Consider the following 11,233-nt stretch of genomic DNA (forward strand, 5'->3'; position numbering starts at 1 on the left):
TGTTCAATTCCTCTCCTGGGATCAGTTTCCACAAAGTCCAGTAACAATCATTGGTGCTTCTTGAGGTCTAATGAATGTTTTCTGTCTTCATTGAAATAACACAACACAAGGACATTTTTGGACATGAGGTAATAGGTGTTTCAGAGAAAACTTAGTAAAAGAGAAAATATAAAATTTATATTGCTTATAAATATGTTATCCATGAGTACATTTAGTTCAAACTTCATAATTGCTCTGCAAATTAAGCCAAATTTTAAATGGGAAGAAGGTCCTCAGATCATTCTTTTTGTGAGTGTATTTGCTGGGTGTTATTTCCCTAGTGCACATGAATTAACAGTAAGAGAAACATTTGCAACAATAGGAGAAAGAGAAGTTCTGTGTTTAAGTATAAGGGTTCAATACAATATAGAAGACTACAAATAAGACAACATCGAAACAATAAAGCCAAGTCCAATATGTAGATTTATGGGAGTGTTCCTAAGTGGAATATGAAGTATGAGGCCTTTCCCTTTCTCAATCACGTTTCCTAATCGCAAAATTTTTAAAAATAGAATGGAAGAATAATTCTGGTTCCAATGAAAGTCAGATATAAGGGCATGGACTTAACTGGAAAAACAAGTCCATCTCCAGAGAGCAGGGATTATACTGGCAATGAACAAGTGGCTAAGATCACATTTCTTTTTCTTTCCTTTACTTGCATTTTGTTGTTGTTGTTGGTCTTGGCACTTGATCTTTGGGCCTGGGCACTGTCCCTCTGCTATTCAGCTCAAGGCTACTGCTCTACCACTTGAGCCACAGTGCCACTTCCAGTTTTCTTGTAGTTAATTGGAGAAAAATGTCTCTGGGACTTTCCTAGCTGGGCTGGCTTTGAACTCCAATCCCCAGATCTCTCCACCACGCAGCTTAAGATCACATTTCTAACAGTGTACACTCAGCATATGCAATGTGTATGTTCATCTATCTTTATATGAATTTTTGAGTTAAAAATGTGGGCTACAACTTAGACTTTTCACTCACAAAAATGTTCGTAGTTTAAAAGTTGATACTTCTGGAGATATAAAACCTAAGAATGTAAAGCAGTCTGGGAATTTCAGTTTGCATGCAGCCTGGGCAGAACAGTCTTTGCCACACTACCAGCCAAAACCTGAATTGGAAGAATGTCTCAGGTGATGGAATACCAGGCATGAGCAAGATTGATGAATAAGAGCTTGAGGCTTTTGCATACATACATACAAACATACACATACACACAGAGGCACTTATATGTGTACACACAAATACACAAATGAAACAACTCTTAGAATATGTAGAAAAGTTTTAAAATAGCAATAGAAAATATGTCCTGAGTAAGAATTAAGAGATGAATTTTAATATTAGAAAGTCCTCATGAACTTTCTTCAAAAAAGTTTGAGACTATTACATAGGTAGGGACGAGAGATAGTAAGAGAGTCAAGTAATTACGATTAAAGGGATCGAATGAATCAGAGATCCCAGCAGGTGCATCTGAAAATGATCATATCCTGTGTCAAATGTTAGAAGATCTTCTAAAATAGTACATAAACACTCTGAGCAGTCTGTCTAGTGGATAATATCATTGGAGAAGTTCAGAATTGCTAGTCTATGTCTAGATTAAATAAACCAACAAACATGGCAGGGCAATGTGATACAAACCTGGAATTCTAGCACTCAGACTAAGGCAGGAGATTAGAGAGTGGAATTAAATAGTGATACATTTCCTGGACCAGGTAGTATAATTTTGTCTAATAAAACAAACCAAACAACAAGAAAGGAATACACAGTTGGAAGTTTGGGCTAATTTTGTTATTATGTTTTGAGAAGTCAAGTTTCCTATTGAAATGCAACTCGTATATAATCTTCAGTTTTGTTTTAAATGCTCTCTTCATTACAGAACATTCCTAGATTCAAAATGGCTCATGATTCCCAGCCAAAATTTGAAAAAGTAAGTAAGCATCATTCTGTTGGATTCCAAAGAAATGAGGAAGGATTACAAAATCTTAAGCCTAGAGAAATTTCAAAGTTCATCTAAAGCAGGACTTTGTAGATCTTGCTAACTTAGAATTTAGAGTTAACATAAATATTTTAGTTTTGCTTCTAATTTCATATTTTATAGGATACTACAAAATTTTTTTGAGTAGAGGGTTTAATTGACAAATTCACAAATGATTCTGGCATTCTATTTGCCTAGAATATGCTTTCAAGAGAGTTATAATTAGATCTTAGTTAATAGAAAATTCCAACAATTCATGTATAAAATGATAATGTAAATAATCTAGACAGAGTTGCCAACAAATCGATATTAATTTATAACTATAGAAAAATTGCAATTTTTGAGGGTTTTGTATAACATTGTATGAAGAGAATAATTGTGTGACATCTTCTTTCTTCTACCTATATGTAACACAGGAAACAATTTCCTTAATTACGTGCCTCTGTATACAATGAGAAAAATGCTACATTTGGGGTTTGTTTTTGTTTTATTGGTTTGTCCTAGGGCTTGAAATCTGGGCCTGGGAACTGTCTCTGAGCCTGTTTATGCTCAAGGCTCGTGTGCTACCACTTCAATCTCAGTGCCACTTGTGTCTGACTTTTTCTGAGTTTATTGGATATTTGAACCATAATCTTCTGACCTTAGCATCCTAATTATCTGTGATAGTTTAAAAAAGTATAAATATAAATAACATTTGCAAGTGTTCTGATCTCAAGAATCTTACTGGGGGAAAAGTGATGCAACCCAGTTAATTGTAGTATTCTTTCCAGAAGAAGGAGAGAATCACATTATCAGAGGTGTAGTATTTTTTTCACAATAGAGATAAGCTATTCATGATGTGAATTAAGGGAATATTAAGGTGCACTTTACAAGTTGGAAATTATTGGACTAGGATGACTTTATGGCATAAATCTTTGGATTCATAGAAATTATAGCTTTCTCTGATAAAATTTGCTTACTCTTGAAGAATTAATTACAGATGCTTCATAATTTTATCCTCTACCAGAATGTGGCTATTTTTCTGTTGACTTCTCAATCTGTAACACTCCATTGGAAACTGCATCTATTGCAAAATTACATAACATGCAAACAGGTACTGTTTTGAATCGCTCAGGTATGGAATGTTCAGAATTTGAAAATGAGTAGTTATTAATCATAGGAATTTTGAGGAACACATATATTCTGTCCTCTTAACAACTCATTTACTTTTAAAAGTTATGGGTTTCCATAGAATTAAACTACATTCAGTTTTAGTATGAGAAAGTACTAAATTTTTCCTTTTTTCAAAATATTGTCAAGTTTATTGTGAAAATATTGTCTAGTTGTATAACATTCAAGTTGATGACTCTCTGATAAAAAAGGAGTAATCAATTCAAATTAGATGCCAAATAATATTGATTTTTAAAAAGTTAATACATAAAATAATATTTACTATAACAATACAGTGAAATTATTTTTTATGTAGCTTATTTTTTAATTTAATTTTATTGTCAAATTGGTGAACAATGGGTTACAGTAATTGTAAGGTAGTGAAAACATAACTTTTCAAACTTTTTACCCCCTCTTTCATTTTTCTTACAGTTTTCTTTCACCTCAATACTCCTCACAAGTTTTAATATACATTTCCAACATATTGTCTTGTGAGTATTGTTATTGCATTGGCTTGCCCTTTGTCCTTTGTCTTGCCATTTTGTTGTTCCTCTTCCCTTCCCTAATTAAGGTAAATGTATACACAATACACAGGGCACAAAATCAAATACACCCGAAGCCAAACCATAGGTGGAAAACCCAAAGAAAATAGAAATCACATAGTACATTAAAAACAACTGCAAAAAAATCTCTGTTTCCATATCTTGGAGTTCATTTTGCTCAGCATCAGCTTATATGTTCATATATACACATAAAGCCACTGGAAAATAATAGTTGCATGGACACTATATCAAATAAACAACATGTTACTGTTTTTGATGGAAAAGGTTGAATTAGGATTGGGGAAAACGTGATTCTGATAAAGCAATTTCAAAAGAGTTTAAAAATTATGACAGGTATATTTTAATTGTTCAAATTTTTAACAAATTAGCCTATTAAGAAAATTGCCTGGGAAAATAGGCTTTCATGCAAAGAAAGCTATGGAGAACTAGTTGAGAGGGAGCAATGTGGGTAAAGATAGCTCATTTTCACACTAAACAAACTTCAGAAACCTTACTGTAAATCCTGTAGGTTCCCTTGAGAATTGTCCTTACCCAGGAAATATACTCTCACTGTGTGAAATTCAAAGTTCTTAAGAAAACTGAGACATCAAATTTTGTGAATTGACCTTTAATTACCCAAATTATTCTTTGAAAAAGATAATTTGGGTCAAAATATTTAGGGAGAAAGGGCCCTTCAAAATGAAAGAAGGTATTGGGTTCACACTTTTCTGTTTGTAACACTTTCCACAATGTCTTTGCACGTGAAGCACTGAAACACGGAAAAAATCTGATTGGTTACGCCAATGATTACACATTTCTAAGTAGCTCACAAAAAATAATATCCTTATTAACATGAGGTAGTGAAGACTTCTCTTATTACATAAGCCAAAAAGTTTGGGATCAGAAAAGAATTGAGAAAATTGAAAGGGTAAGAAAACAATGTTCTTAGAAGCCCTATCTAAGCATACTGACTTCAGCAGTGGAGGGAGGCCAAAAATTTTGATATAGATTGTCTTAATATTTTTGCTACCTAAACTGATTTTACAGAGCCTATTTGGCTCACTACAATGTAGAGCAGTTTGAATGAGGACAGGAAAATAAATTCTACGTCCAAATGAGGCAACTTAAAAGAGTTTTAAAAGAGAAACCATGAAGATGTAGCGGGGTGGGGTGGGGAGGAGATCTTATAGTCTTTCAGCTTCACTGGACTTGAAGTCAAGAAGCTGTGCTTAATTGGAAATCAGGGAAGAGCTAAGAGGAGGACATAGAATGAGGACATAGAAGCATTGTCCTTTGTAATAGACACTGTTACCCAAGGTATGGATGATTTAACTCTATTCTATTCCATACATCTTGCTGAGCAAATGCAAGACTAAGAAAAAATAATCTATTGAAATAATTTTGCAAAGAATAACTTCACTGATCCTGATATGGTATCTAAGGAGAGTCTTAAGAGAGAACATAAAAGTGGAGTATACTTCGGTTTCCTCTAAGCATCTTGTTAGCAAAATATATCTTTGAGGTTAGAAGTGATTGAACCAAAAAGTAGTGGAGTACTTATTTTTGTGGAACTTTAGACACAAGAAGATTTTCAAGGTAAAAGAAAAAAAGTATAGCTAAATATTTGTGATCACAGCTTCTTGGATCGGTTTTTTGGAGACAAAGTTTTACATTAGAGTTTGTCCTCATTAACATAGATGTTGGATTTTCGTGGCAACCAAATGCAAGGGTGAAGCTTAATGGACTCCCTTGGACAAGAAAACAGCATGGTAGAAAAAAATGGCAAATAATATTTAGGAAATTAGTTTGGCTAATTACTTTGCCAGAGCAAAGAATGAAAGATATAATTCAAAATCACTTGACTTAAAAGTATGAAGAAAGAGTAGTGAAGAGAGACGAGAGAAAACATAGAGGACTCTTCTGTCTCCAGTGGAGTAATGGATTCTTGATCTTGTTTCTTTCATTCTATCTTCACAAGCTATCAAGTGTGGCTGAGGACTGGAGTATCCATTGCAGACAAAGAGAACTCACAGAAGAAAATATTTGCAGCAGATGTAGGTGATTCACAACCTTAGATAATCTACTTAAATCTGTTCAAAATTCTCTGCTACCCCAAACTGCCCTCTTTGAACAGCTTTGTTTGCTATTCCCAAGACTACCCTTCATGAACTATTTAAAATTTTGAGAGGTCATATATATCCTCTCTAGAGATTGCTGTTTGGTTATGATTTTTGTGTGTTTTTGTTTTTTGTTGTGTTTTTTAATTAAATTTCAAAAGGTTGTGCAAGTGTATTACAATAAATATGTCCATCTAATTGTCCAATGCTCCTGGATCAGAGTGACTCCTTCTATCATTCTCAACCAACCCCTTCTCCATGATGTATTTCAGATTTATCACTTCCTTTATCACATGTGTACATTGAGTATTCTAGCTGTACTTGCCCCTTGTTCCATTTTTCATTCATTCTGTCTTTACTATTATTCCTCTCTGGTTTCAACTTCCTGATAGTCATTCTGTTAAACTGTTAATATTTTGAAAGGTTTATATACTATCCATGGAGTTTCAATCCTTCGTACACTTGAACTGATGTCAGCTTATATTTCCATAATTCATTCATCTGCAATAACAATTTGCAAGACTGGAGACGTGAAGCACCTAGACATGATTTTATTCTCATCCATTTGTAAGATTAATCTTTAGTCAACAAGAAAGTTTAAAAATGGCTTAGAATATATTCCTAACTACCAAATTTTATAAACGGCTTTGAAAAAGGTTTGTGATTATTTTATTTTACATGGGATAATATTTTCTACTACCTATAAGTTTTGGAAAAAGAAGAAGACTACGATTTACTACTATACAGGAATATGGTAGAAATAGAAGACAGATTTTATGTTTGTCACATCTCTGATGAGTACCCATATTCATGACTTTAAGTCATATTTCTTACTATGTTAAACTGATAGGTAAAACATAAAACAACATATGATAAAGCAACTATTTGTGACTTTTTAAAATGTACCTTAGTAAGTGATTAAACTTACTTTATTAGCTAGTGTTTGGGTTTGAATTATGGGAGGTTTTTCTATTTGACACATTTCTGTAAGGCACCTACTGAACAACACAAATGGTGGGTGGTACTATTTCTACACTTTAATGAATGGTTGAACCTGTTTGGCATTAGTGCTGGGTAAATAAAACAACTCTATTGTAACTTGCACCCTAAACTTGAAAAATTTGTAATGTCAATATTGTCTACTTGTCAAATGTTATTTTGGTGAATGTGATTTTTAAGAGATTATTTGAAAAAGAATCTGTTTTCAGGAGATTAAGTGTAGGTTATCATTGGTTTGAGAATGATAACATTTTTATTCTACAGAAACAAGTTTTACTGAAGTACCAGTATTTTGAAGCATTAACGATCTTCTCAATTAATGTTTTTGTGAATTATATTTGACCTGTAAGTCAAGTTTTCCTAGCCTTGGTAGACCAATTATGGATCTATCGTTCTAGGAACTATTTTTTTTGCCTACTTATGCTGGACTGAAATCTTGGAGTAATCATTAGAAGAGGGGTATTAAAAATAATTTTGTGACATTTGTGATCTTGGTCACTCATATGGGCTGGTCATTTGTTAACTGAAAGTTTGAATTACTGTACTTTCTCTCAGATTTTGTGATCTCATCTTTCATTTTAAGTTGCATTGCATTACACAATTGCTTACCACTAATTCCGGTGTCATAAGGAATTGAGATGGATTTTCAATTAATTTCTGTTGGCATGTTTCATGAGCCTAGGTGAGAAATCTTCCCCTTGTTATCAGATGAAGAGGATAACTAAGACCTGGGATCCTAGGACCCGTTGGTCCTGCAGAAGAATAACACCTTTTAGATATCATATCAGCAAAATTTGGGTACAATAAGTAGAAATGCTTCAGAAATATAGAGAAAAACATTTTGCAACCAATGAGTTAAAACAATAAACAGAGCAGCAGAGTAAAATCCCTTATAGATTAGAGGAAAAAAATTGTTTTTTTTTTACAATGTGAATTCAGAAGACCAAGAATACTTAGAACATATCACATGTTTATACCAAAGACATTGCATTGATACTTTATATATTCTAATGTACATTCTAAACTTTATTATTTATATTCAAATCTATTTATTGTAATAAATATCTATTTATTTGTCAAATTATCAATTAATTCTAGTAAGTTTCACTGTGTGAAAAAATATCAGCACGTATAAATATAAAATATATAACTATAAAATATAAGAAAAAAGGCACATGTTTTGCAATGTTCTGTTGTGGTTAGGGTATCAAAGGCAACTGTGTTTTAAAATATTATTCCATTATTTCTACCTCAGTGTTTGGTAGAGTTGGACCTAAAACTTTACCATTTGGAGATTTACAGCCTAGAGACAAGAGGAAACACTGTGATTAAAACATTACCAATTTAAGGCCTAATATCGAGGAGAAACATATAGACTTCTCTTGTAACTATGAAAATATTTGATGAAAGAAAGGCAGTAGTGTAAATTCCTGCCTGGATGGATGGTAGATTGGCCAGGACATTTGGTAATCATGCATGTGAAATTTTTTTTCACCTTCTTGGCTTTAGCTACTATTGAAATGTTAGGTATAAAAAACAATTATATTTTGATAAAATACCTTCTAGCTTAAATGATTCTGTCTTAACTGTTTATCTCTCTATGATCCCTTTTAACTAATATTAGTTTTGTTCCAATAAGAAAATCTATGCTGTCAGGGTAAGATATTCTGGTTGGTCTGTTGCTACAGGGAAGAAGAGTAAAGGGTCAGGTAGACATTTATACCAGTAAGACATCATTTAGGAATTTTTAAGCTGCAGAAGTTTAGAAGTAGCTCTTAAGCAAGGCTTACTTTGAATCCATTACCTCCACAAAGCTAACTCAGTTTATAAATAAGTACTTGAAAAACAATCACCTTTGGACCTAGCTATAAAGGCTTCAAAGTATGATCAAATTTAAAATGAAAAAGACTTACAATAGTCATTGACAAAAAAATTGCAAATGTGAGCAATCGACCAAACAATATTAGCTTTTCCCAATATACACAGAATTTTAGAGAAGTGAGATCAATAACATTTTTAGGAACAATAAGGGTTCCTAGTTACAAACAGTCAACCAAGGATATATGCCTGTATAAAGATTGCATCAATAACTACTTAAATTTACAGGATACTACATGCTTCAGCAGGACGTTTACCCAAATTACTACAATATAGAGATTATCATGGCACTTGCACAAGGATGATATTAAAATTTGTGAAATATTCCATATTTTTCATTCTTGAGATGCAAGAAATGAAAAACAGTTATTAAAAATTGATTACAAAAATACAAGTCGTTATGTCGAAAAATGAACTTTACAACTTTGTGCGGGTGGAGGGGTAGCAGGGAGGATTGAGTGGGGAAGCAGGGGAAGGATGGGAATGGATGGGAAGGGTAAATACAGGAGGAGCCTACAATGCTTGATAAAAAATGTACTCATTATCTTGCCCATGTAATTGTAACCCCTCTGTACAGTATTTTCACAATAAAAAATTTAAAAAGGCAAATATAACAATATATGTAATTCATTGAACTGAAAGTTAGTTTGACATCAGTGTGTTAAATCCTCACCTTAGAATGGCCTTTACATAGCATAATCTTTACAAAACATTTGAAATTGGATAACATTGTCATTTTATCCTAAAGAAATAAAATAATATAAGGACCTAGGGAAAAAAAGGAATCTTAAACTTTTTCTATATGGAATGCTATCTGAAATAACACATTTATTAACGAACCTATATATTATAAAACAATGTATAATTCAAAGTATTATATCTAGGAGAGAATTAAATAGATTATGGACATTATACAAACAAAATACAGAGTATTTTAAAATATACTTTTTTCATACAAGCACCAGAAATATTTTTAGTTTCTGTACTACTCATTTCAACAGATAAGTTAAAGTGATTTCTGATTTAAAAATCACAAACCCTGCAGAAATCATTATAGATGTATACAAACAACTCTTGAATACATTTTGACATCAAAGTCAGGCAATTCACTTGAAGAATACTATGGAATCCATGAATTTTTAAAGTAAGATATTGCTGTTGCTTTGTATTGTGAAAATATTTTGTACAGACACAAAGATGGATTGGCATTTTTGAAATTTAAGAATCTTAACCAAACCATTATGAGTTAGGAGAACAATTTTTACAGCCTTCCACAATTTAAAAGAGGTAGTGATACTTATTTATCCTTTTGGCAATATTAAATGAAGTTTCTTCCAAGTTGTTCTTCAGACCTGGTTTGATATAATGCTTCAATAGAAGGCAATCCAGCATATCTTTGATATTTCTATTCCAAGCAGCAAGATGCAAGGGAGTCAAGAGGACTTTAGTTTGGGAATTGGTATCTGCCTCAATGTGAACTAAGGAAGCAGCCACTCTGGTATTATTCAACATATAAGCACTGTGCAGGGGTGTTTAGCCATTCACAGTAATTGCATGAATATATGCCTTGAGCCACCAACTCATGGACCATGTCTAAGTGCCCACTGGAGGCTTCCCGATGAAGAGAGGTATACTCATCATCATCCCTAGTATTCACATGAGTGGCCTTTTAGGAAAGCAGTGTCTGCACTGTAGTAAGCCAATTATTTTCAGCAGCCCAAACAAAAATTTGCTTTAATACTTCTCCATTTTTTTGCAAATGATATCATTCCTCACTTTTTCATCTTGTTCCTTGTCTTCATCAGAATTGCCTAACCAGAGACAGTGAGTACCAGTGGGAATGGGGTGCACATGTATTCCCGAATAGTTCACATTGGTTGAACTGGTCAGAAAAATCCAGTGAATTTTCTACATCTGTTATTTCACCATGATTTTCTTTCTCTTTTTCCAATTTTACTATTGGAAATTATTCTAACTGGAGAGTAGGGAATTCATAGAGAGCAAAGGAAAGGTTTTCCTCCATATTCAAAGGTACAGACTGAAAATGGGACCAGTGGTGTCTTCATGTGCAGCTTATTATAGGAATGAGAAAATATGAAATAATGCCTTCTATGTAAATGATTTGGGAAATGGCAGAGCAGAAAGTGAAATGATGCAACCAAAAATATAAAAGCAAAATAAATTAGGATAATTATGGAGCAGTCACATTATCTATGAGAACCATGAAAGGGAGAGAGGAAGAGAGAGACAGATGTACAATGACCTAGCTAGCCAAAAATCCATGCCTCTGATCAATTTATAGAGCAAACAATTTTATTTTTTAAAAGAGGTGGAAATGGAATTTATGAATTTACTTGAAATTAGTAAATACATTTTTATTAGCCTACATAAAGAGACATAGCTTTGACCAAATTATAGACAAAAATCTAAATCCTTGATAATTCTAGTAACAGATCTGACTGAAATCAGTTGAATCACACTTTTCCTGTAGAGTGAAGGAATAGGTCCAGGCTAGGAAAGCAGCTAGAGAAGGCAGACCG

General features: G+C 33.1%; 1 pseudogene; it reads left to right on the plus strand.

Moving 5' to 3' along the window:
- Nucleotides 1-8,929: 8,929 nt before the first annotated feature.
- LOC138806865 (U6 spliceosomal RNA) lies at nucleotides 8,930-9,029 on the plus strand (annotated as a pseudogene).
- The last annotated feature ends 2,204 nt before the right edge of the window (nucleotides 9,030-11,233 follow it).

Source organism: Dipodomys merriami, unplaced genomic scaffold, assembly GCF_024711535.1.
Source record: "Dipodomys merriami isolate MVZ:Mamm:240054 unplaced genomic scaffold, mDipMer1.0.p SCAF_4090, whole genome shotgun sequence".
Classification (NCBI taxonomy): domain Eukaryota; kingdom Metazoa; phylum Chordata; class Mammalia; order Rodentia; family Heteromyidae; genus Dipodomys; species Dipodomys merriami.